Source organism: Octopus sinensis, linkage group LG13 (genome assembly GCF_006345805.1).
Source record: "Octopus sinensis linkage group LG13, ASM634580v1, whole genome shotgun sequence".
NCBI classification, from domain to species: Eukaryota; Metazoa; Mollusca; class Cephalopoda; order Octopoda; family Octopodidae; genus Octopus; species Octopus sinensis.
In genome coordinates, this window is record NC_043009.1 from 60,439,051 (window position 1) to 60,466,550 (window position 27,500).

General features: G+C 41.9%; 1 protein-coding gene across 1 annotated transcript in view; it reads left to right on the forward strand.

The window, feature by feature from the left end:
• LOC115218344 overlaps positions 1 to 27,500 on the forward strand; it is a 98,153-nt gene that overhangs the window by 1,160 nt on the left and 69,493 nt on the right. Inside the window, exon 2 of the mRNA XM_036508426.1 lies at positions 26,241 to 26,308. The gene's annotated coding sequence lies outside the window, so the exon portion shown is untranslated. The remainder of the gene's footprint in view (positions 1 to 26,240; positions 26,309 to 27,500) is intronic.

Sequence of the window (27,500 nt, forward strand, 5' to 3'; positions counted from 1 at the left end):
ATATATACATATTATATATATATATATATATATACATATATATATACATATATATATATGTATATATATATGTATATATATATATATATGTATATATATATATATGTATGTATATATATATATATATGTATCTATATATTACATTATATATATATTACATACATATTATATATATAACATATATATATATATAGACATATATATATATACATATATATATATATATATATATATAATATATATATATATATATATATATAACCTCATCCAACGACAGACACCCAGCCAACCCCCCATGCTTGCGAAGACATGTTGGAGCAAGCGAAATCGAAATCGAAACCGAATTGAATCAGCCAGGATCCCTGGCCTGGTGTGTACGTAAAAAGCACTATCCGACTCGTGGCCGTGGCACGTAAAATACACCAATGCCGACCGTACGACAGGCACCCATGCCAACCCCCTTTGCTTGTGAAGACATGTTGTGGCAGCGAAGCGAATCGAAATCGAATTGAACAAGCCAGGATCCCTGGTCTGGTGGTACGTAAAAAGCACTATCCGACTCGTGGCCGTGGCACGTAAAATACTCCAATGCGACCGTACGACAGGCACCCATGCCAACCCCCTTTGCTTGTGAAGACATGTTGGGGCAAGCGAAATCGAAATCGAATTGAACCAGCCAGGATCCTGGTCTGGTGGTACGTAAAAAGCACTACTCCGACTCGTGCCGTTGGCACGTTAAAATACACCAATGCGACCGTACGACAGGCACCCATGCCAACCCCCTTTGCTTGTGAAGACATGTTGGGGCAGCGAAATCGAAATCGAATTGAACAAGCCAGGATCCTGGTCTGGTGGTACGAAAAAAGCACTATCCGACTCGTGGCCGGTGGCCGTAAAATACTCCAATGCGACCGTACGACAGGCAACCATGCCAACCCTTGCTTGTGAAGACATGTTGGGGCAAGCGAAATCGAAATCGATTGAACCAGCCAGGATCCCTGGTCTGGTGGTACGTAAAAAACACTATCCGACTCGTGGCCGATGCCAGCACCCCTCGACTGGCTTCCGTGCCGGTGGCACATAAAATACACCAATCTGACCGTAGCCGTTGCCAGCCTCGCCTGGCACCTGTGCAGGAGGCACGTAAAAGCACCCACTACACTCACGGAGTGGTGGCGTTAGGAAGGGCATCCAGCTGTAGAAACATTGCCGGATTAGACTGGAGCCTGGTGCAGCCTTCTGGCTTCCCAGAACCCCGGTCGAACCGTCCAACCCATGCTAGCATGGAGAACGGACGTTAAACGATGATGATGATGATGATGATATATATATATATATATATATATTATATATATATATATATATATATATATGTATATATATATACATAGATATATATACATATATATATATATACATATATATATATATATTATATATATATATATATATATATATATATATATATATATATATAGGTGCGTGATTTAAGGAAGATTTCAACTGTTGTCTCTAGCATATTTCATGACTGGTAAGGTTGATAAAAATCGTAAGTTTAAAAAAAATTTTAATAGCATGAATGAGTTTATGCTGTTAATGGGGAGAAAATATTCTTTTTCTACTCTGGGCACAAGGCCCAAAATTTTTGGAGAGGTGGGGGGGGGGGCAGTCAATTAGATTGACCCTAGTATGCAACTGGTACTTAAATTATCAACCCGGAAAGGATGGAAGTTAAGGTCGACCTCAGTGGAATAATGGGGAGAAAATATTGGAAAACATTAATACTTGTCAGTTAACAAGAAACGACGAAGGTGGTCATGGAACATGCTAAAAACAACAACCAAATCTTCCTTTAATCCCACACCATTTTGCCTGAAAATATTCCCTATAGTATATTCATGATCTTCTGAAGTGTCCTTTTTGTGATATATTTACACAACATGAAGTTAAAGAATAAAAAAAAAATCATTGAAATTAGTCATTACTCATTTTATCCCATTTTGACATCATTTTTTGAAACTGGAAAATTGTGTGGATAAAAATTTACTTGGAATCCAATTGAGGATAATGATCGTTAAACACGAAAAAATCATCCAGATATTTTATTAGCAGCCTCAATTAAACTCAGGTCAAAGTAGAATGAAAATTTCTTGAAACAAGAGGACCTGCACCTAACTATATTTTGGACTACATCAACTTCTAGAACAAGTGAACTATGCCCTCAGATTCAGCTTGAAAAAGTACATCAATACACCAATTTTGAACTTTTTCACTTAACTAGCAGTATAGCCTGGCGTTGCTTGGGTTTGTTTTCTTTTCGACCCTTTAGAATTGGAATTATTGAAAAGTAAAAATTTTGAATTATGTAGCTTGTTATTCTCTTTAAGTGAACATTTTTCTGGTTGAAATACACCAAAAAATGGTAACACAGCAGTCAAAAAGTCATAAAAATAGGGATTTTCATAGAAAAAAAGCACCTTTTTGATGTAAATAAATCTTGGTCTTTACATGGTCTGATTTGAATTTTTCCTTCTACGGAATGAAGAGCAAGCCTTCTTCTATCATATTCTCAATTTTGGTCAACTTGCGCCACAGGGTCTCGGAGGAGATAGTGTTAGTTGAAGGCTACCAAACCTGCCACACACACACAAACAACTTCAGCTTTATATATATAGATTTTTATAATTTCAAAAAGTGCAGTCAAACAGAAAGACCCATAAAATCTATAAGTCCAGACTGTTTGTCAACTTCATTTCAGTTCATACATAAACTTGCCACACGCAGCTTTCTCTAATTCAATAACTTCTGCTTGTCACGTAATTGTTTGATATATCCTGCCAACTGCCAGCTGTTGCTATTTAAATCTTACCCCTTCGATAGAGATACGATAGGATCAATTGCATGGAAGAGACTGCTTTAGGTGTACATGCCAAATTTATAGCTACATGTGATGTATGTCGGCAGTCCTCTAACTGATAATGATGAACTCTACTTCTCCATCACACTCAGAGTGGGAGGCTGATGTCTGTAGGGAACTGAGATGTTGCTGTGGTAGGCCCCTTGACCCCACAGGTCTTCATGGTCTGTCTTGCTGCTTAAATGCTGGTCACTTTGCTTGTCACACTGAGCTAATCCTAATCATTAAGCAGGCTCTGGCTCAGATTAATATCCCCACAGTCCTGGAGCCATTGGGATTATCCAGCAGTGATGGAAAGAGACTAGATGGTCTATTTCTATTTCTTTTATACCCACAAGGGGCTAAACACAGAGAGGACAAACAAGGACAGACAAATGGATTAAGTCAATTATATCGACCCCAGTGCGTAACTGGTACTTATTTAATCAACCCCGAAAGGATGAAAGGCAAAGTCGACCTCGGCGAAATTTGAACTCAGAACGTAGCAGCAGACGAAATACCACTAAGCATTTCACCCGGTGTGCTAACGTTTCTACCAGCTCACCGCCAATGGTCTTATCCTCTGTCCCTGGGTTAGAGGTAGGTGCCTCATTTGGGATGCCAAAGTTTGCGACTCCTTTGCTTCCACTCACATCCTGGATGCTACAGTTAATGGGAGGATCACTGCTTCCATAGCCAAACAGAAGAAAACCCTGAAGTATTAGTTCGTTGCCAGCACCGCTCCGACTGGCCTCCGTGCCAGTGGCACGTAAAAAGCACCATCCGATCGTGGCCGTTGCCAGCCTTGCTTGGCCCTCGTGCCGGTGGCACGTAAAGAGCACCATCCGCCCGTGGCCGTTTGCCAGCCCCGTCTGGCACCTGTGCGGATGGCACGTAAAAAGCATCCACTACACTCACGGAGTGGTTGGCGTTAGGAAGGGCATCCAGCCATAGAAACACTGCCAGATCAGACTGGGCCTGGTGCAGCCTTCTGGCTTCCCAGACCCCAGTTGAACCGTCCAACCCATGCTAGCATGGAAAGCGGACGCTAAATGATGATGATGATTAGGAATTGAAAGTAAACTATCTCTTCCAAACTGTGGCGTTTGAGATGATCGGAGGGACTGGGCTACTAAACAAGGTGTCGGGTGATGCCTTCACAGACATCACCCAACACCTTGTTTATATGTATGTTTATATGTTATAAATAAAAATTAAATGGAAATTGTATTTGTGATACTCGTGCCAGTGACATTTAAAAAGCACCATCCAAACGTGGCCAATGCCAGAGCCGCCTTGACTGGCTTCTATGCCGGCGGCATAGTAAAAAGCACCAACAGACCATGGCTGTTGCCACCTCCTCCGGCCCCTGTGCCGGTGGCACGTAGAAAGCACCCACTACACTCACGGAGTGGTTGGCATTAGGAAGGGCATCCAGCTGTAGAAACACTGCCAGATCAGACTGGAGCCTGGTGCAGCCTCCTTGCTTCCCAGACCCCAGTCGAACCGTCCAACCCATGCTAGCATGGAAAACGGACGTTAAACGATGATGATGATGATGATGATGATATAAAAATAAAAACCTTTACTTAAGACAAAGGACAGCATAAACCAATCAATCTACACACAAAGGGGTTAAATTTATTTAAATACTAGTGTAGTGATGCTACTGTGTAGGGTTCGGCGCGCATGCGCAGAATGGACTACTTCCGGGTGGCCACCGAAGTATCCATGCGCCATATGCGGGAAAACATCTCTCGAGCCCGCGAACCTCAAATCTCCTCTTCGGCTCAAGACAGCACTGCGATCGGTCACGGTTTTCCTGGCTCTGACAGCCACAACACCAGCTTCAACCAACCTCAACGACAGCAGTATATCAAAGGCTGTCTATTCCTCCATCAGACAACGTACAACCATGAATCAATAAACCAAGTTGTCTGTTCACCTTTAACCTGAGTTTCGTCTGTTTGTTTTCTGCAAGAATTTTGTATGTGACTAGAAAGGATCTCGACACCCTTCCAGTGCTTCGATGATAGATCCTTTCACGTTACACTAGCAGTATCGCCCGGCGTTGCTCGGGTTTGTTTTGACCCTTTAGAATTGGAATTTTTGAAAAGTAAAATTTTGCATTATGTGGCTTGTTATTTATTTTCTTTATGTGAACATTTTCCCGGTTGAAATACACAAAAAAATGGTGACACAGCAGTCAAAAAATCGTAAAAAATTGGGATTTTCATAGAAAAAAAGCACCTTTTTGATGTAAATAATTTTTGGTCTTAACATGGTCTGATTTGAATTTTTTCTTCTACGGAATGAAGAGCAAGCCTTCTTCTATCATGCTCTCAATTTTGGTCAAGTTGCGCCGCAGGGTCTCGGAGGAGATAGTGTTAGTTGGAGGCTACCAAACCTGCCATACACAGACAACTTCAGCCTTATATATAGAGATATACCCTCTGTATAACTGAGGAAACAAAGGCGTTTGCATTGATATGTTTCATATTTCTTCAGCATTTTGTTGATGAATTTAAAAGCTAAAAATAATCGGTTTTTTTTCTTTTGTTTTGTTTTTACTTATCTATTCATTTGCCCATCCCATCTTACATATATATAAGAAGGCAACGGTGCTTGTGATCAGATACTTTAGCTTTCTTCGGCTTATTTGTGACTAAATTGAAAACCAGCTTATGTTTTTGGGTTTGTAGCCGGGCATCTCGTACAGGTTTATGCCACTCCGTATATGAGAAGCCAAAATGCATTTGCACTCCATTATTTCAGCTTTCTTCGACATATTTGTGGAGAAGTTTGAAAATTTAAAACCATCGTAAGTTGACGAATTTCTCCGCGCTCTCTTCAACCGTCACTTCCACCACTTGAGAAACTCAATTGTATGTCACAAAATATAATAGGAACACTGACGTGTTTATGGAAGTGTTTCTTTCGTTTTTTTTCTCTCTTTCTTTTAATGTTTTAAATGAAGTGGAATTTGGCCCTATGATCTTTTCGACATAAATAAGACTTGGTTTTTTGTGTGTTTTTTTAGGGGGTACGCTATATGACTAAAATCTACCTTCTTGTTATTTTTGTTTTCGTTGTTGTTTAAGTCGAAGCAAGGTTGTCCTTTTCTGTTTCCAAACTGAAAATTGCCATAGTTTAACTTTAGTGTTGATCGATAAAAAAATAAAAATTATATAAAAAAAAAATTTCATTTCATTTGAAGTAACTTTCTGTCTAAGACAGAATTTTTAATTGTTAATTTTTTTTTCTTTACTACCCACAAGGGGCTAAACATAGAGAGGACAAACAAGGACAGACAAATGGATTAAGTCGATTACATCGACACCAGTGCGTAACTGGTACTAAATTTATCGACCCCGAAAGGATGAAAGGTAAAGTCGACCTCGGCGGAATTTGAACTCAGAACGTAACGGCAGACGAAATACTGCTAAGAAATACTGCTAAGCAATTGCATGCAGTAATACTTTTTTGTTTGTTTGTTATGGCCGATTCATCGTAATTTTTTACTCGGTGTATGTGTATATGTATGTCTGCATGTATGTGTGTGTGTGTATGTATCTATGTATGTGTGTATGTATGTATGGTCGATTCAGTGTAATTTTTTACTCGGTGTATGTGTATATGTATGTCTGCATGTGTGTGTGTGTGTGTATCTATGTATGTGTGTGTGTGTATGTATGTGTATATGTATGTCTGTCTCTTCGCACACACTAACAGAAGCACTTCACTTACACAACATACTGTCTGTCTCCCACACCCCATCAAACACACACAGGCCGATTTCAAAGTGAAACATCGTCGTAAAATCGCTTCCTCTTAGTCTCTTTCGCTCTCATTACTTATGGGATGTTCACTTATGATTTTTTCGAGTCAACAAAATGGTAAATATATATATATATTTATATATTTTATAATATTTTTTCTATGTTGTTAAGTCCTGAGCAACACCTCCCCCCCCTATCCTGTACTTCTTTGTTTATGTTCTAGGTGCTGACTACATTACGTAGCTTTTGTTGTTATTTATTTTAACCCTTTCGTTACCAACCCGCCTAAAACAGCTTCTGGCTCTGTAATGCAAATGTTTTGTTTTCATAAGTTTCGAATTAAAATCTTCCACCAAACCTTAGTCACAAATACTGTTCCTAACACTAGCTGAATGACAACTAAGTTATTTTACTAAATTCTTTGTTATATTTAAAGTAATTGAAAGAAACTCAGAGCATCTCAAAATAAATACAGTAATGAAAGGGATTTGATTACATCTGTGGAGGACAAATGTTCGCTGTGGTAGGCCCCTCAAGCCCACAGGCCTTCATTGTTTGGTTTGCCGTCTTAATGCTAGTCGTTTCGCTCATCACGTTGGCCCCCACAGGTCTTCAGGGTCTGCCTTGCTGCCTAAATGCTGGTCGCTTCGCTCGTCACACTGAGCTAAACCTAATCATTAAGCGGACCCTGGCTTGGGTTAATATCCCCTCAGTTCTGGAGCCGGTGGAATTCCTCAGAAGTGAAGGGGAAAGACCAGATGCTTTCATCCTTTGTTCCCCGGATAAGAAGTAGATGTCTCACCTGGGACGTCACTGTCTGTGACCCTTCTGCTCTCTCTCTCTCTCTCTCTCTCGCATCTTGGATGCTGCTGTCATTGGGGGTGAGGTGGAGGCGCAGCTTCCGTAGCTGAATGGAACAAAGGTCATCTCTACAAAACGAAAGGTCGCCCAGATTTTTTTGATTTTTTTTTTTTATAGAAGTTAAAGCTAGCACTGATCGCATCCAAGACGTCAGATGTAAACAAACAATGAGATTGAAGATGGGAAAAAAAAAAAACGGAGGTACTACTTAAGAAGAGTGGTCCCGGTGTGCGCACTCGCGTACTCGTGCATCCGCGCTAGCTAGTCGTGACTAGTCGATCCTAACTTTGTGTTTTTGTGATTTATTTACTTTGTTTTCCAAGGGCACAATGACCACATGCAACTCCAGGCTGAACCCAGCCGCTAGCTCCCTAAGGATTACCGGGCATTCCGTCTTGACATCATATCTTCTCCTTTCTGATCCCTCATCCTTCCTCCACAGAGGGGGATGCTTTTTTCCCCCTTTTTCTTCTTTTTCATTTTGTTTTCTTTGCTTATGTTTGTATTTACTTCAATTTTGGATTAGGATTGGTTACCTTTCGATAAAGGCACACGGAAAATGAAACCATTTCTTTGGCAATTTCCATAAAAAATTTTCTTTTTTTCTGTGTGGTAAGTAGCTTGCTAACCAACCACATGGTTCCGGGTTCAGTCCCACTGCGTGGCATCTTGGGCAAGTGTTTTCTACTATAGCCTCTGGCCGACCAAAGCCGTGTGAGTGGATTTGGTAGACGGAAACTGAAAGAAGCCTGTCGTATATATATATATATATATATGTGTGTGTCTGTGTTTGTCCCCCTAGCATTGCTTGGCAACCGATGCTGGTGTGTTTACGTCCCCGTCACTTAGCGGTTCGGCAAAAGAGACCGATAGAATAAGTACTGGGCTTACAAAGAATAAGTCCCAGGGTCGATTTGCTCGACTAAAGGCGGTGCTCCAGCATGGCCGAGTCAAATGACTGAAACAAGTAAAAGAGTATCACTTAAGTTTATGTATTTTTTTCTGTATGTATTACGTGTTTATGTATATTTGTGTAAGTACTGTATATGTATGTGTATATATTATGTGTTTATATATGTTTGTGTAAGTACTGTATATGTATGTGATCACCGTGACCGACCAGGCTATCAGATGTTGTTACACATCGCTGGTCGCAATGCGCTTCGCATTGTTCTAGCCTTCAAATGACGCCACCCCACTGGCTAAGCGAGCAGAAAGTTGTGGCGAAAGAGTACAGCAGGGATCGCTACCATCCCCTGCTGGAGCCTCGTAGAGCTTTAGGTGTTTTCTCTCAATAAATCGAAACTGGGAATCGAAACCGCGATCCTACGACCGCTGCCCTAACCATTGGGCCATTGCGCCTCCATGTATATGTATGCGTATGTATAAATAAACATGGCAATTCAGCTGGAAAAAAATTAAGAAATAGACATACACACAGATATACATACATGCACGTAAACACATACATATGTTTATTTACATACAAAAATATACATACATGCACACATAATAAACAGAAGGGCCAAACTTAGAGGGGTCAACAGAAAATGAATACGGGGTCGTGAAGCGTATGGGATTTACATAGAAATGAATTTAAAATTTATTTTAGATATAAAAGCGAATGAAAAACAAACAAGACAACAGTACAAGGAAGTGGCGGGAGAGAAAGTTTAAGACCCCCAAGATACGTTCCCCTTCTGGACTTTGTACTCACGCAGGAACTTTCATTCCCAGCATGTTTTCTACTTGCTTCCATCTTTTACCAAACGTGTCTGATGACAAGCACCCCTTTTCTAGCCTTATAAACAAAGAAAGTTAACAAACTTTGACCAGAGACGAAGACTGGTGGCACCCCAGTAATATATGTCACAGTTCCTAATCGTTATTACTATCAATGAATATACATACATACAAATATGCATACGTAAGTACATTTATACACACACACATACACACACACACACAAACATATACACACACACAGAGTTAAGTCTGATTTATTCATCATATCCAAAATTAGAAGAATAAGCTTTCTCTCTTCTCATTCCCTCTCTCTCTCTCTCTCCTCCTACTCTCTTTCTCCCCTCTCCCTTTCTCCCCTTCTACCTCTCCTTTTCTGCCCTTCTCCCTTCTCTTCTTCTCTCCTCATCTCTCCCTCTTTCCTCCTCTCTCAATTTATGTTTTATTTTCTCTTCAAGAATTTGATTATTTTGTTTAGTTCAATTGAAAATATCACCCTTTCCCATCCATCTAACCACACCACCTTTCTCTGATAACTTTTGGTGGTTGTCCTTGAGAAGGCAGCACCCATTATGCATGAATACAAACATATGCACATTGATTACAGGTATCTTATCACAGATGTCTGCTACAAGTCACAGATGATTGCTCCAGGTAAAATGTATACCTATTTCTTTACTACCCAAAAGGGGCTAAACACAGAGAGGACAAACAAGGACAAACAAACGGATTAAGTCGATTACATCGATCCCCAGTGCGTAACTGGTACTTAATTTATCAACCCCGAAAGGATGAAAGGTAAAGTCGACCTCGGCGGAACTTGAACTCAGAACGCAGCGGCGGATGAAATACTACAAAGCATTTCGCCCGGCGTGCTAACGTTTCTGCCAGCTCGAAGATATCTGTCACCAATCCTTTCATTCGTGTTCTCCATATAGCCTCTTTGGCATTCTTTCGATATGAGTCCCATTTACGTCACGTGTATTTGTTTACATTTGAAGAAGAAGATCGTCACTTTCCGTAAAATTTTTATTTTTTTATATACGTGGGGGTAAGGGTTAAGGGTGGAGGGAAGAGTTTCTTTTTTCTTCAGAAATGTAAATAAACCCACGTGGGTTTATATGACAGTTATGTTACTAGTACCGAATAATCGCCGCCTCTTTCGCTATAGCAACCACTACAAGGAAACAGACCTTACCTTCTCTGTTCAGTGAGGTAGGTGGAACAATGTTTATGACTGACTCGGACGACAGCTGTACTCTTCCAAGACGTGACAGCAGTCGTTCGACGTAAGCCCACAGCTCTGAAATCCTCGAACACTGCACAAATGCTTGCGGAACAGTTTCACTGTCCCTCCCACATCTTGGGCAGGTGGGTGAGCATGAGGTACCATGCCTTGCGAGTTTATCGTGAACTGGTAAAGTTCCTCGGTAACACTGCCAGCTTAGCGACGTCTGGAAGTTGTCCAGAGATCCCGGCCCGAATGTCCTTTGCAACAGGCTGGCTAGTTGGCCTTCGTCGAAGCCCAGGGTTTCTCCCAGAGTCTTATCACACTTGGTCTCTACAAACCCTCCATAGAATGACGAGGTGGAACCCACGCTACCAGCATTGACCGTGCAGCAGAAGAGCAAGAGTGCCGAACGATCGAGTCGATGTTGCTGTATAACGCTGTGATCTAACCGTGAAAGATCGGGCCCAGCCCGGCCACCGCAAAAACCGTCACCAGACACCGATGGTCAACCCTATCAAAAGTTTTAACCTGGTTTAAATGTACAAGCACCCCACATAGCATATACGATGGAGATTCAGCCACTCTGCTTGGCTGGGTGGGATCAGTGATCACCAGTGAGAAAAGAGTTCGGACGAAAGGTGCCGTGGTGATGGTGAAGCGCCGTCTAGGAGTTCTGGGAGAATTGATTGCCAAGTTCGGACTGAAGCTGAACGTGGTTTTCGTGCCTTCGAAGAGAAACAGGGCAGATGCACTGACCAGGGTGAAAAGGGCGCGGTTGGAGGAACCGGAGGAGGCAAAGAAAGGGATAGCTACGGAGTATCAGTTAGATGACTCCGAACTGAAGAGACTACACGCTGTGCATCACTTGGGTGTGAACAGGACTCTGTATGTCGCAAAGATGATTGATGCTGACATCACTATGAGAAGCATCCGGAAAGTGGACGGGAACTGCGATAGGTCTCAGTCCATTGACCCTGCTCCGTGTGGGCATGAGCAAGGAAACCTTTCGATGGAGCAGAACTGGAAGAGACTAGCTGTGGATGTGATGCACTACTGTCAGGGAATGTATCTCTCCATGGTCGACTGCAGGCCGGGCCGGCTGGCCATTTGGAGGGAGTTGAGGACGGGCGTTACTGACGAGATTTTGAACAGGATATTTTTAGAGAGGGGTCCCGTGGAAGAATTGCTAATGGACAACGAGGCGGCGTTTCGTTCGGAAGCGTTGAGGGATATGCTCGACCGGTGGAAGTGCGTCGCTTGTTCAGAGCAGCGTATAGGCCGAGCGGTAATGGAATCGTAGAAAGGCACCATCGGATAGTAAAGGCCATTGCGGAAAGAGGGCACATTTCACCGCTGGAAACAGTTTTCTGGTACAACATGTCTCCCCGATCCGGACAAGCTGAAGAATCTGTGCCACACAGAGCACTATTTAAATACAAATGGAGGCATCCGAGTAAAGCGCTGGAGTGTCACGAGGAAGCGAAGGGACCCCCTGCATGAAAATAGGGGAGGAAGTCTGGGTTAAGCTACCGAAAGCTCGCTGTACGTCTCAATGGAGCAGAGGAATGGTGACGGCAGTCAATTCCAGAAACAACGTCTCCGTGGATGGAATGCCGCGACACGTCTTGGACCTTCGCAGGATTGTCGCTTCGTTGGATGACGATTATGGAGAGGAGGAGAACGAGGTGCCTAGCCTGAGAAGATCTCGACGTGCAAGGTGCCCCCAGTTGGATGATGGACTTCGACATGGAGTAGAGGGAATGTGATCTTTAAGATCAGGGTGGCATGTGGGATGACGTCAGCAGCTGGGGAGCTGACTGGAAGAGAAGGGGCACAGCGGTGACGCGTGCGCAGGCAGGAGACGATTGGGCATTTTCGATCGGGGAAACTGACAGTGCTTGACATGTGAGCGCTTCGACAAGGTTAGGGAAAGCAGCTGCTATTTTTAGCGTTCGGGTCGGGCCACATGGAAGGGTGCATTATCACCGGGGAGGTCTGCGTCAACGAAGAGAAGGTAGGTGTCTTATTTCAAATCTCCTGCATACACCACAGGGGAATCATTTGGGTGTCGTGTGTGTCTGCAGGGGGTGGGAGAGAGATTTTTCTTGTTGGTGCTAGGTTAGAATTGGTGATTTTCCTTTATGGTACATTTTTTTGGTTACCGTATCCCAATCTTTCCAATGTTTCATTGTTTACGGGAGCTTGGGAATTTCTTTCCTGCGCTGGAGTTTTAGAAGCTTCTACGTTTCGAGTGGGGCACTGTGCTCTTATGTAGCCCTTTTCGCCACATTCAAAACAACGAGGCCTTCTCCCCTCGATTATGACACGCAATGTGGTTTCTCACTGATTATATTTTCTGCTATCTCACCTAAATGTTGAGATTCAGCTTGAATTATTATCTCAAGTCCTTGGCCTTTCTAGTTTTGTTGTTCAATCAGGGTGGCTTCGAGTATTGTTATTTTCTCCTCTGATCCCATAAGAGCCGCACACAGCCAGGTAACGTTTATTTCCAGCAGGATTTCCTCCACTTAATCTTATTCAAAAATACAGACCACAACTCAACATACTCTAACGTACCCCCTCAGGTACACACGCAAAACAAACACACACAGAAACACATACAGATATACAAAGTCACATACACCCAAAAACAGTGCAAACCTCTGATGCAAACACACACATACATATACACACATGCACAAACACAATATCCCCACACTAGAGCACAAACCTACACACATTCCAAGAAAAAACACATACATATGTACGCTTGCAATACGATCCTAGCAACCATAACCAACACTCACACACACATACACACAGAAACACATACAGATATACAAAGTCACATACACCCAAAAACAATGCAAACCTCTGATGCAAACACACATACATATACACACATGCACAAACACAATATCCCCACACTAGAGCACAAACCTACGCACATTCCAAGAAAAAACACATACATATGTACGCTTGCAATACGATCCTAGCAACCATAACCAACACTCACACACACATACACACAGAAACACATACAGATATACAAAGTCACATACACCCAAAAACAATGCAAACCTCTGATGCAAACACACATACATATACACACATGCACAAACACAATATCCCCACACTAGAGCACAAACCTACGCACATTCCAAGAAAAAACACATACATATGTACGCTTGCAATACGATCCTAGCAACCATAACCAACACTCACACACACACACACACATACGTAAACACGTACATACACATACCTACACACACCACTCTGACAATTACAAATCACATAAACACACCCACACATACACAGATACACACAAACATACAAATACAACACAGCCCACACAAACACACACACACATATATGCACGGAAGCCAGCCAGCTGCTCTGGCAGCGATCACGCTCGAATGGTGCTCTTAGCGCTCCACTGGCATGGGTTCCAGTCATCGAATTTGATTCGATTTCAGTTTCACTTGCCTCAACAGGTCTTCACAAGCAGAGTTTAGTGTCCAATGAAGGAAAGGTACACATAAGTGGGCTGGTTACACCCCTGGCATAAGCCATGGGTTATGGTCTCATTTGGCTTGCTGGGTTTTCTCACACTGCATATTTCCAAAGGTCTCGGTCACTAAGTCATTGCCTTGGTGAAGCCTAATGTTCGAAGGTCGTGCTTCACCACCTCATTCCAGGTTTTCCTGGGTCTACCTCTTCCCCAGGTTACATCAACCACTAGGGTGTGGCACTTTTTTCACACACCTCATCCATTCTCCCACATGACCATACCAGCGCAGTCATCTCTCTTGCACACTACATCTGATGCTTCTTAGGTGCAACTTTTCTCTCAGAATGCTTACACTCTGCCGTGTATGCACATTTACATTATACATCCATTGGAGCCTACTGGCTTCATTCCTTGCGAGCTTACACATGTCCTCAGCAGTCACGGCCCATGTTTCACTGCCATGTAGTATGGCTGTTTGTACACATGCATCATACAGTCTACCTTTTACTCTGAGTGAGAAGCAGAGTTAAGAGCTCTCTGAACTTTGCCCAGGGTATTCTTATTCTAGCAGCTACACTTTCGGTGCACTCTCCCCCGCTACTGATTTGTCACCTAGGTAACAGAAGCTATCAACTACTTCTAGTTTTTCTCAATGGAATGTGGTGGAAGTTGTTCTCTGTACATTTTCAGTGTTTATTGCTCCCGAGCATCTGCCACATACAAAAACTATCCTCCCAGTTAGCCTTCCTTTGATATTACTGCAACTCTTATGTGTACATAGCTTATACTGTGTACATCTTATAGAGTTTCTATCTATGCCTTTTCTGCAGGTCGAGCAAGGCCATCTACCTGAAGGGACTTGTTGTTTATCTGCCTTCCTACTTATTAGGACTTTGGTTTTAGCTAGGTTGACTCTAAGGCCCTTCGATTCTAATCCTTGCTTCCACACCTGAAACTTCTCCTCTAGTTCTGATAGTGAATCAGCAATTAGAGCAAGGTTGTCAGCATAGAGGAGCTCCCAGGGGCATCCTGTCTTGAATTCCTCTGTTATTGCCTGGAGGACTATGATAAATAGGAGGGGGGTGAGGACTGAACCTTGGTGGACCCCTACCTTTACCCTGAATTCTTCACTGTACTCGTTGCCAACCCTCACCTTACTGACAGCATCCCTGTCTGTACATGTCTTGCACAGTTCTCTCTAACCATTTATCTATCCCTAGTTTCCTCATTGACCACAAGATAAGGGGATTGGGGGATCCTGTCAAAGGCTTTCTCCATGTGAACAAAAGCCAGGTACAGGGGCTTATCTTAGGCTAGGTATTTCTACTGCAGCTCTCTTACCAGAAATATAGCATCAGTGGTGCTTTTCCCTGCCATGAAACCAAACTGCATCTCATCCAAACTGACTCTCTCCGTAATTAGTTGGCCTATGACCCTCTCCGTGACCTTCATTACCTGATCCAACAACTTGATACCTCTATAATTATTTGTATCTAAAGTGTCACCTTTACCTTTGTAATAGTTGACTATGGTGTTGCTACACCAGTCATTGGATATGACTCCTTTGTGTATCACCTGGTTAACTATACGGGTGACTAGGCTATAGCCAACACCACCAGATATTTTGAGCATCTCTGCAGTAATTCCTGATGGGCCAGGGGCTTTCCCTGTCTTCATACTCTTAATTTCCTTATTTACCAAGGTACTGTCAATTCAGATTGCCAGTCCCTCTGTTGGGTCGACATTCGGCAGACTCTCTTTCTCCCATTCATTTTCTTTATTGAGCAACCTTTCATAGTGGCATCTCCAAACCTCTCTCTTTGCAGCCTCGTTTAGTGCAAGTGAATCATCATCCATGCAGACACATTTCTCTCCTACAACATCACGATTCTCTCTCACACACTGTTTTGCAACACGAAATACCTCAAGGCTTTGTTCCTCATGGCACAGGACGTTGGCAAATTTTTTCTCATCTACTTTCCCTCTAGCTAAATAAACCTGTCTCCTAGCCTTCCTTCTAGCAGTCGGATACAATTCCCTGCTATCACCATCCTTCCAGTCCTTCCAAGCCTGTTTCTTTTCTCTAATATTCCTGTCAACAACACCGTTCCACAACCATGTAATTTTGGGTCGTGAGGGGACTTTGCACCATCTACAGATCTGGTCAGTGGCCCTCAGCGGGTTGTCCCGTAGAAACCGCCAATTGTCTTCTACATCGTGTGAAGCTATATCCCCTTTTATTTCATCAAAGGCTTCGAGTAATATGTCTCTAAATTTCTGTCCCTTTGCAGGATCTTTAAGCTTCCAGACCCTTCTCCTCTATGCTGGTCGTCTTCTGGGCATCCATTTAGCCCTGATCCTGAAGTCGCTAACTACCAATCTATGTTGTAGGGTACATTCTTCGCCTGGGAAGGTTTTGGCATTTATAAGCAGCCATCTTTCCCTTTTTCTGGCAAGGATGTAGTCAATTTGGCCAGTGTCTCTGCCAGAACAGTAGGTGACTAGGTGACTGGCAGGTTTCCTGAAGTTAGTATTGCAAACCATAAGATCATTTGCATTGCAGAACTCCAGCAGCCTGGTTCCCTCCTCATTGCATGTACGCGATAGAAGCCCCCTGCATGTTGTCCAACATGTCCATTGAATTCACCAGCCACAAAGAGATGGTCCCTGTCACTCGTCAACGAGGTAGTCTGCAAGAGGGTGTCATAAAATCGGTCTTTCTGTCCATCAGGTAGCACCGGCTGAGGGGCATAGGCCGAGATAATGGTTGCTAATTCATGATGCCAGAGAGGGGATGCCAGAGTTAGGGTGGTTAGAACACGAGGAAGAAAAATATCCTTTTGGAATTTGGGTAGTATAATTTAACGAAACAGCAAATGTTGATAATAGTAAAATAGAGTTGAAAAATCTGAGAGTTTTCAGTCAGCCAATCTAGGACAAAATTGGAGAAATAAGTGACTGTGTGATAAACTTGAATGAATGAATATGTTGCAGTTAAGGATATGTGTGATCTAAGGTTATCTTACGAGATCTTAAGGCAACAACAAGGAAGACAAAACTATTGAAACTATATTTATATGTTGACATGGTTATGAAATAGAGAGAATAATGGAAAAAACTAATAAGGTGTTTGTGATCTGCACCGAAATAGAAGAGTAAGTGAACGGGGTTGAAAAGACAAAACTTCTTATCTGAGCATCTTCTGAGATTCGTATCACAAAACTTCTTCAGGAAACTGGCCCTGTGCTTCTTCTGGAGTAAAGTGGACTCATACATACTTTTAAGAAATTATCAAGTTTTTTTTGTTGTGCTACCAAGTCTATGAAGAGGAAACAAACATCCAAAAGCAAGGCTTTTACAGGGATGAAAAGTCATTGGAGATTGGGGGAAAGAACTTTTATCATTTGAATCAGATAAAAACACTGTCGACATGCTTTTGAATATCCTTGATAACTTCCTTTGTTTATGACCCAATCAGTTATCTGAATGAAATACAACTCTGCCCTCAGTTGGATAATTGGAGACTAACTGTGAACGATACTTGTCTAAAATCACTCATTCATGAATAAATAACTTTTTTTAATGAGACATACCATTCAGTCGGGTCTCCTGGATTTTTTAATATCCAAGCCTGAAACCAGTTTTACAGGTATAGCGAGAGACGTCACCATAACTTTCCCACAATATTTTACAGCAAACAATAAAAAAAATCGTTATAAAACCTAACTCTTTAACGTGTCATGTATTGACATGTATTTCTAATGTATTAATTTCTCTTATAATGTTTCTTAGAAAACTATCGGCTTACTATTTTCGATCTTTTATCTATTTTCGTATCTATTTTTGAGTTACTTCACAAATTTTCCAAGAAAAGAAATTAGAACAGGATTGAAAATATAGTTCGTGGAAAAACCAGATTTTGAATATATAGGTCAGCTATAGTTGTTTACCATCCAGCAAATGAGTTACTGCGTTTTATATTTTTGTAAAGTTCATAGTTGTCTTTGTTGTTGTTGCTAACTTTATTTTTGGCTATATATCACATAAAACGTTTCTATATGTGATATATCGGAGCAATCGAAGAGGCAAGTAAAATGTTAAAAATCTTTAAATAAGTACTTGATATAAAACTGTGTGATAAAACAAGTTGTGACATGTAATAATATATCTTTGGAGGGATCGATCTGCCAATAAACCAAACTATTTATAATTTATATATATAGATTAATCATCATGGTGATGATGATGATGATGATGATGATGATGATTAACTGGCAGTTGTAGCTACTTTGTCTATGTATGTACGTATCTATGTACTGCGTAGATAAGGTAGCTATACTCTTTACTCTTTTACATGTTTCAGTCACTCGACTGCGGCCATGCTGGAGCACCGCCTTTAGTCGAGCAAATCGACCCCGGGACTTATTCTTTGCAAGCCCAGTACTTATTCTATCGGTCTATTTTGCCGAACCGCTAAGTGACGGGGACGTAAACACACCAGCATCGGTTGTCAAGCAATGCTAGGGGTACAAACACAGACACACAAACACATACACATACATACATATATATGACAGGCTTCTTTCAGTTTCTGTCTACCAAATCCACTCACAAGGCATTGGTCGGCCCGGAGCTATAGCAGAAGACACTTGCCCAAGATGCCACGCAGTGGGACTGAACCCAGAACCATGTGGTTGGTTAACAAGCTACTTACCACACAGCCACTCCTGCGCCTATGTACATAAAGTTTCTATCTATGTACTTATCTATAAGACAAAGAAATCCTTGAACACATCTTTGTTTCTGTGCCAACTCTGCTTTCAGCATCAGTTTACACAAAAGTTCAAAGTGAAAATTTATGAAATATTTGCAGTTTCGGACATTAGAGTCTCAGCCCTTATCAGACTTGCATCAGAGGTGCGTTCTTACATTGGGCGTCTTCCAGACCTTTTTTTTTTTGTTGCTTTGTTTGTTTATATCAGGAGGAAACAAAAAGTAAATAAAAGTATGGTAAAGGGGATGAATAATTAACATAAAGAACATGTGAGAAGAAATGGATGAAGGGGAAGAAGAGGAAGGGAAAATGGAAAAGGTGGAGAAAAACAGGAAGACAAAGATGATGAGGAGGATAGAAAGAAGGTGGAAAAAGAAAAGCTAATTGGATATCTGGATGAAGGGTAGTACATAGCCACCAGTATGAAATTTTAATTAATGGGTGAAAAATTAAAAAAAATTAATTCAATTTATCATACCGTAGCCAGTACCGCATCGACTGGCCTCCGTGCTGAGGGCACGTAACAAACACCATCCGAGCGTGGCCGTTCGCCAGCCTCGTCTGGCACCTGTGCCGGTGACACATAAGAAAACACCATCCGAGCGTGGCCGTCTGGTACCTGTGTCGGTGGCACATAAAAAACACCATCCGAGCGTGGCCGTCTGCCAGCCTCGTCTGGCACCTGTGTCGGTGGCACATAAAATCACCTAATACACTCTCGGAGTGGTTGGCGTTAGGAAGGGCATCCAGCTGTAGAAACACTGCCAGATCTGACTGGCCTGGTGCAGCCTTCGGGCTTGCCAGACCCCAGTTGAACCGTCCAACCCATGCTAGCATGGAAAGCGGACGTTAAACGATGATGATGATGATGACAAAAGGGAAAGATGGGTGAAATTGAAAAAAATACAAATATTGTGAAAAAAAAAAAAAAATTATACTGCAGTCAGCAGAGTGGCGCAGTGGAAGCGTGCTGGGCCCATAACCCAGAGGTCCATAGATCGAAACTACGCTCTGCTAGATAGACTTTTTTATAGGTGCAGGAGTGGCTGTGTGGTAAGTAGCTTGCTAGCCAACCACATGGTTCCGGGTTCAGTCCCACTGCGTGGCATCTTGGGCAAGTGTCTTCTGCTATAGCCCCCGGGCCGACCAATGCCTTGTGAGTGGATTTGGTAGACAGAAACTGAAAGAAGCCTGTCGTATATATGTATGTATATATGTGTGTGTGTGTTTGTGTGTCTGTGTTTGTCCGCCTAGGATTGCTTGACAACCGATGCTGGTGTGTTTACGTCCCCGTTACTTAGCGGATATCCAAAAGAGACCGATAGAATAAGTACTGGGCTTACAAAGAATAAGTCCCGGGGTCGATTTGCTCGACTAAAGGCGGTGCTCCAGCATGGCCACAGTCAAATGACTGAAACAGGTAAAAGAGTAAGAGTACCATAATTATTAATGATAATAAAGACAATAATATTAGTATCATAAACGATAGTAAGAATAACAATAGCATGATTAATGATGGGAAACAGTCTGGACAGGAAGACCAAAGAATAGAAGTTTGTGACGTGGCTGGAAATGCGCAATAACTCACATGACACAACGACCCTGGTGACTCAGAATGCTACATGTTCGGATATAAAAGCAAAAGTGAAAGAGGATGGAAAAAAACTAATGGGAGTGGTCAAGAAATTTATATATTTTGAGTGAATGTATCGCTGATAATGGTATCAGGTGAATTAAAGAGTCATAGGAAATAAAATGTAGGGGGTGAAACATTAATACTTGGTTGGTCATATAGATATAACAACTGTATAAAGGAGACTACAGGAAACAGCTTTTGAAGTAAAATATATGAGGTATACTCTTTACTCTTTTTTTCTTGACTGTGGCCATACTGGAGCACTGCCTTTTGTTGAGCAAACTGACCCCAGGACTTATTCTTTGTAAGCCTAGTACTTATTCTATTGGTCTCTTTTGCTGAACTGCTAAGTTACGGGGGCGTAAACACACCAGCATCGGTTGTCAAGCGATGTTGGGGGGGGGACAGACAAATGGATTAAGTCGATTATATTGACCACATTGCATAACTGGTACTTAATTTATTGACCCCGAAAGGATGAAAGCAAAGTCAACCTCGGTGGAATTTGAACTCAGAACGTAGCGGCAGACGAAATACCGCTCAGCATTTCGCCCAGTGTGCTAACGTTTCTGCCAGCTCGCCACCTTTTAGTCATAGTTCTGTATATGAAATCATCCACGACAAACATTGCATCTGTAAAGTCTGTGTGAGTTGGATACCAAGAGAGCTTGGCATATGGACAGTTGAGTGGAGATCTGTCAATGCTTAATTAACCACTATTACAATGAAGGCGAAGCAGTTTTTGGAGAGAGTGGTCACAAGAAATGAAACCTGAACCCATCACTTTGAGCTAATACAGGTGGTAGTTTCCCATATATTTGTACTTTGGTTGGATGATGCTTCCACGAGAGATTTTGAGCTCTCATAAGGAGGCGAGTGTAAGTTCCATCCAACCACCTCTCAAGCTTCCTTGATAACTATCACCTGTATCATCTCTTGTGAAAGGTAGAAGAGTCCAGTTTGCTGGACATTGTTGTAGAGCTGAAAACCAGGTAATTTCTACTCTTCTCCTCTGGAAGCCACCTGCTCGCGATACCAGAGGGCGCACACTCTCCTACCCTGATGTAATCTCCAGGGATACAGGCATCCGGCAACAGGACCTCCGTAATGCTATGGTGGACCGTGAGGTCTGGCGTAACATAGTAAATTCCATTGTCTCGACCACGGTGGAACAATGATGATGATGATTGAGCTAACATCTAAAAGGCGGAGTATGGAATGGAAACACCTGGAATTGGCAGCAAAAAACAAAATCCAAATCTCAACCTTCCACATGAAAAATCGATGTTAACCATTTCTTGGGGATGCAAAAGAACTTATATTAGACGCATTACCTGGAAAAGAGGTCTACAGTTACTTATGTAGGTTACAGTGATATGCTAGCCAACAAAGTGAAACCAGCAATTCGCATGAAAGACAGGTCTTTTGTCAAAACAAGTGTTATTGTTGCGTGAAGTTGCATGCCTACATATAACCGCCCACACATTTGAAACCATTGAATTATTGAATTTTGAGTTACTGGAACACAATCTTCCTATTATCGCCTCTTTGAATCACTCAAGCATCCTTTTATGAGGCTGTTGATCTGCAATGGATAAAGAAGCACAGGAAGTAATGCGTATATGGCCGCATGACCAGCCAGAAATCTTCTCTGATGGAAGAAGCAAACTTGTGGATCGCTGGAAGAAGTGCATCAAAAAAGCTAGGAGACTATTGAGAAATTATGTTATGCTTCAACTCCTGCTTTTGTTTTAATAAATTTTCAGAAATAAATGTATATAATTTTATACTTACCCTTCTATATACATATACATACATACAAACAAATATATATGTGTATATACAATTCCATATACGTAATTGCATGCACCAGTTTCTGAACAATAAAAGATTTATGTGAATGGTGATTAATATGGGTGTAACAATTTCTTTTCCTCAGAAATTGTAAAGGTATACTTAAATGTGTGATTCAAATTACACAGTTTACTGCACCTGCGGAGATATCTGTTTACCTTAACTGCGTCATCATCATCATCATCATCATCGTTTAACGTCCGTTTTCTGCGCTAGCACGGGTTGGACGGTTCGACTGGGGTCTGGGAAGCCAGGGGCTGCTCCAGGCTCCAGTCTGATCTGGCAGAGTTTCTACGGCTGGATGCCCTTCCTAACGCCAACCACTCCGCGAGTGTAGTGGGTGCTTTTCACGTGCCACCTGCACAGGTGCCGGGGGGGGTCCAGCATCGGTCACGATCGGTTGGAGCTTTTAACGTGCCAGCGGCACGGAAGCCAGCCAAGGCGGCGCTGGGTGAAAATGAGGACACACAGTCTCATTGTGATGAGTGTACATCTGATAGTTCCATCAATACATTCATATATGTATGATGTGTGTGTGTATATATGTATGTCTCTTGTTTGTCCGTCGATGCAACAAAGACCATCTAGTCATCCTGGGGTGAGGTGGGCTTGTTTTGTGAGTCCACAGATGGTGGACTCACATGGTCTCATCAATAGGTATCCGGGCTGTTGCCACGGTAATGAAGCTAAAGCATGCAAAGTAAAGCCGCTTGTTTTGATGTTGCAGCTCACTTCCATTGTTTACAGCAGTGCTTGAAAGGAAGGTGTGTAGCGTGTGATTGTCGCATTGACCATGACAGAGAAAGTTGAGTAGAGATTCTGCATCAAATTTTGCCAAAATCTTGACAATACCTGCTCAGAGGCCTAAGCAAAGTTTTCAAAAATTGCTTATCATTCTCGATACAATCAAGGAGTTCTTGTGCAACTGAAACTCAAGTGCATTCTTGGTCAGCTGAAAGCAGTTTTGGCAAAAACTTGGCAGTCGTGCTTCTCATATGCAAATCTACAGTGAGCCACTCTGGCAACGATCACGCTCGAATGGTGCTCTTAATACCCTACTGGCACTCAAGCCCCGTGCTAGTAGGGTGTTAAGAGCACCATTCGAGCGTGATCGTTACAAGCATCGCCTTACTGGCACCTGTGCCAGTGGCATGTGTAAAAGATTCAAGCGAGGTCATTGCCAGTACTGCCTGACTGGCCCTGTGCCGGTGGCATGTAAAAGTACCCACTACACTCTCGGAGTGGTTGGCGTTAGGAAGGGCATCCAGCTGTAGAAACTCTGCCAGATCAAGACTGAAGCCTGGTGCAGCCATCTGGTTCGCCAGCCCTCAGTCAAATCGTCCAACCCATGCTAGCATGGAAAGCGGACGTTAAACGATGATGATGATGATGATGATGATAATGGACTTAACTGAACCATACCTAATCTGCACATCCTCTGATAACTCATAGATGGAGATTCAATGATGTTTTTCTCAGTCCTGCTGGTTACGGGTCTCCCAGGACGTTCATCAATACCAACATGTTTTTGAACCATCTTGGAAATATCTGAACCACTTGTACACTTGTGTTCAGCTCATACTTTCCTCTTCATATACTTTCTGCAACTTTGTGTAAACCTCTGAGCAGGTATCGCCATGACAACTTTCTCTGTCATGGTCAGTGCAACAATTGCATGCTACACACCTTCCTTGCAAGCAATGAGCTACAATGTTAAAATTTAGCGCACTTGCACAGCAGAGTTTAAGGTCAATTTTCACCCAGTAGCTTTACTGTGTGTGCTTTAGCTTTGTTACTATGGCAACCATCCGGATACTTATTGATCAGACCTTGCATGTCATCATCATCATCATCATCGGTTAACATCCGTTTTCCATGCTAGCATGGGTTGGACGGTTTGACTGGGATCTGGGAAGCCAGAAGGCTGCACCAGGCTCCAGTCTGATCTGGCAGTGTTTCTACAGCTGGATGCTCCTCCTAATGCCAACTACTCCATGAGTGTAGTGGGTGCTTTTGACATGCCATTGGCACAGGAGCCAGAGGAGGCTGGAAACGGCCACAATCAGTTGATGCTTTTTACGTACCACCGGCACGGAAGCCAGTCAAGGCAGCACTGGCATTGACCACGTTTGGATGGTGCTTTTTACATACCACCGGCACAGGTATCACAACTACAATTTCCTTTTGATTTTGATTTTGATGTACTTGACTCAATAGGTCTCCTCAAGTATAGCAGGTCAACCTACAATCCAAGGTATTTTGAATGGGCTTGAGCTGGTTATGTGAAACAGCTGCAAGAGAAATACCTAGCCAAAGATAAACCTCTGTACCTGGCTTTCGTTGACATGGAGAGAGCCTTTGACAGGGTCCCCTGATCCCTTATCTGGTGATCAATGAGAAAACTAGGGATAGATGAATGGTTAGTGAGAGCTGTGCAAGCCATGTACAGGGATGCTGTCAGTAAGGTGAGGGTTGGCAACGATACAGTGAAGAATTCCGGGTAGAGGTAGGGGTCCACCAAGGTTCAGTCCTCATCCCCCTCCTATTTATCATAGTCCTCCAGGCAATAACAGAGGAATTCAAGACAGGATGCCCCTGGGAGCTCCTCTATGCTGATGACCTTGCTCTATATGTTGAGTCACTATCAGAACTAGAGGAGAAGTTTCAGGTGTGGAAGCAAGGATTAGAATCAAAGGGCCTTGGAGTCAACCTAGCTAAAACCAAAGTCATAATAAGTAGGAAGGCAAGCAAACCACAAATCCCTTCAGGTTGATGGCCTTGCTCGACCTGCAGAAAAGGCATAGGTAGAAACTCTATAAGATGTACCCAGTATAAGCTATGTACACATAAGAGTTGCAGTAATATCAAAGGAAGGCTAACTGGGAGGATAGTTTTTGTATGTGGCAGATGCTCGGGAGCAATAAACACTGAAAATGTGCAGAGAACAACTTCCACCACATTCCAGGGAGAAAAACTAGAAGCAGTTGATAGCTTCCATTACCTAGGTGACCAAGTCAGTAGCAGGAGAGGGTGCGCTGAAAATGTATGCATATATTTATATACACATATATGTGTGTGTGTGTGTTAGTCAATTATTGATCAAGATTTCTCCATTTTCTGCTTAACTTAAATTTGATTTCTGATAAACTCCTGTTTGTCTTTCTTATTGCCTGTATCCAATGAGCATAATATGCTTGCATATGTACGCCCAGAGTTAACATATGTAATTATATCGGTAGTAAAACGGATATTTTTATCCCTTAGATGGTTATTCAAATTTATAACTCTACTAACATATATATATATGTATATATATATATATATATAACGGGAAGCTTTATGAAAATAAACAAAAGACAAAGGCAGGTGGAATACAAACAAACAATTGTATTAGTATGGCGCTCAGGAATATAAATAAAACAAGTCTTTTACGTTTCGAGCCTACGCTCTTCAACAGAAAGATACACAGAAAAGAAACAAGGAGAGAAAAAAAATGCGTGCAGAAGCTAGCGAATCAACACAGTCATTTGACTGTGACCATGCTGGAGCACTGCCTTTTAGTCGAAGAAATCGACCCCAGGACTTATTCTAGCGGTCTCTTTTGCCGAACCACTAAGTTACGGGGACATAAACACACCAGCATTGGTTGTCAAGCGATGTTGGGGACAAACATATACACACACATACATATGTATATATATATATATATATATATGACGGACTTTATTCAGTTTCCGTCTACCAAATCCACTCACAAGGCTTTGGTCGGCCCGAGGCTATAGTAGTAGACACTTGCCCAAGGTGCCATGCAGTGGGACTAAGCAAGCTACTTACACACATTATTTTTTTTACAGGCTCTACATTAGTTGTAATGTAATTTGATAATCTGACATTTATTTTTGTAAATCATGATTATTTTTGTCTAATACTCTTATATTTCTTACTTTCACAGGAACCACATTCATTCCTTGTCCTGGCAATTATCATAAATTCTGTGAACTGCTTACTCTTACCCCGGTGGTAAGTAATTTTTCATCTCCTCCTCCTCCTTTGTTATGGCATTTGGTTCATTGTTTCTTATGATATTTTAGTGTTTTGTCTACCATGTAGAAGTATATGCCATGTTGGGTTATTTTGTAAGGTGAATCAGTGCTAGCTTGATGCTGTGTAAATGAAGCAACATGGCGAAGGCTTTATATAAGTCTTCAGTAAGCTGCCAAGTCTGTCATTGTATGATTTATGGTGTTTATCTATAGGATGTGGCAGTTTTTTCAGGTCACATCTTTCACGAGCTCTAATTGTTTTTTACCCTAATTCTCTGATACGAGATAATGTCAGACACTCGTAGATAATGTCAGACACCAGATTGATTCTTGATTCAACAAATGAAAAGCCACACAGTTATCATTGCCTTAAATAATATCAGTTTTTATCTTCTATCCAAAATGATAAAACTTTTTCTACTGTTTCCATCATGTTACTTTGTATGAATGAAAGGTTTAAAATTATAGAAGGTCTCATGATTTTACAGGCTATCCTTTTTATTTATTCATGTTTCCTACTTTTTAAAATTTGTTTAAACATTTGCTTAGTTTGTATTAAACTGTTTCACAGTTTTTGTCAAATGCTTTCCTTTCTAAAGTTGATTTAACATTTTAATTTTCAGTTCCAGAGGAATTAACTTCCCTGAAATTTGAGGCTCTATGATTCAATCTTGAAATTATTTACGTATAAAGAATAATTCTAACTTAAGTGTAAGTTGAAAGTGTGGTCTGAAATGAAAGCAAAATATAATGAAAATGGAAAACCAAAGCAGAAATAATGTTTTGTTTCTATAAATGAAAAACTAAATATAATAAAAGGGAAGAAAGAAATGACTGAAATCACAACTGCACTAAAATGCATCAGTGCTAGCTGGATGCTGTCTAAATGAAGAAACAGGGCAAAGGCAGGGTTGTTGCATTCTATCATTTCACATACAAGTAACCAGCATGCACCTGAGAAGCTTATAGGCCAGTTTAATTAAATTTTACCAATCCATACTGTCACTACTATAGGCACAAGGCCTGAAATCTTTGGGGAGAGGGCCAGTCAATTAAATCGACCCCTCTATGCAACTGGTGCTTTATTTATCGACCTTGAAAGCATGAAAAGCTAAGTCAACCTTGGTGGAATTTGAACACAGAACATAGCAACAGGCAAAATACTGCTA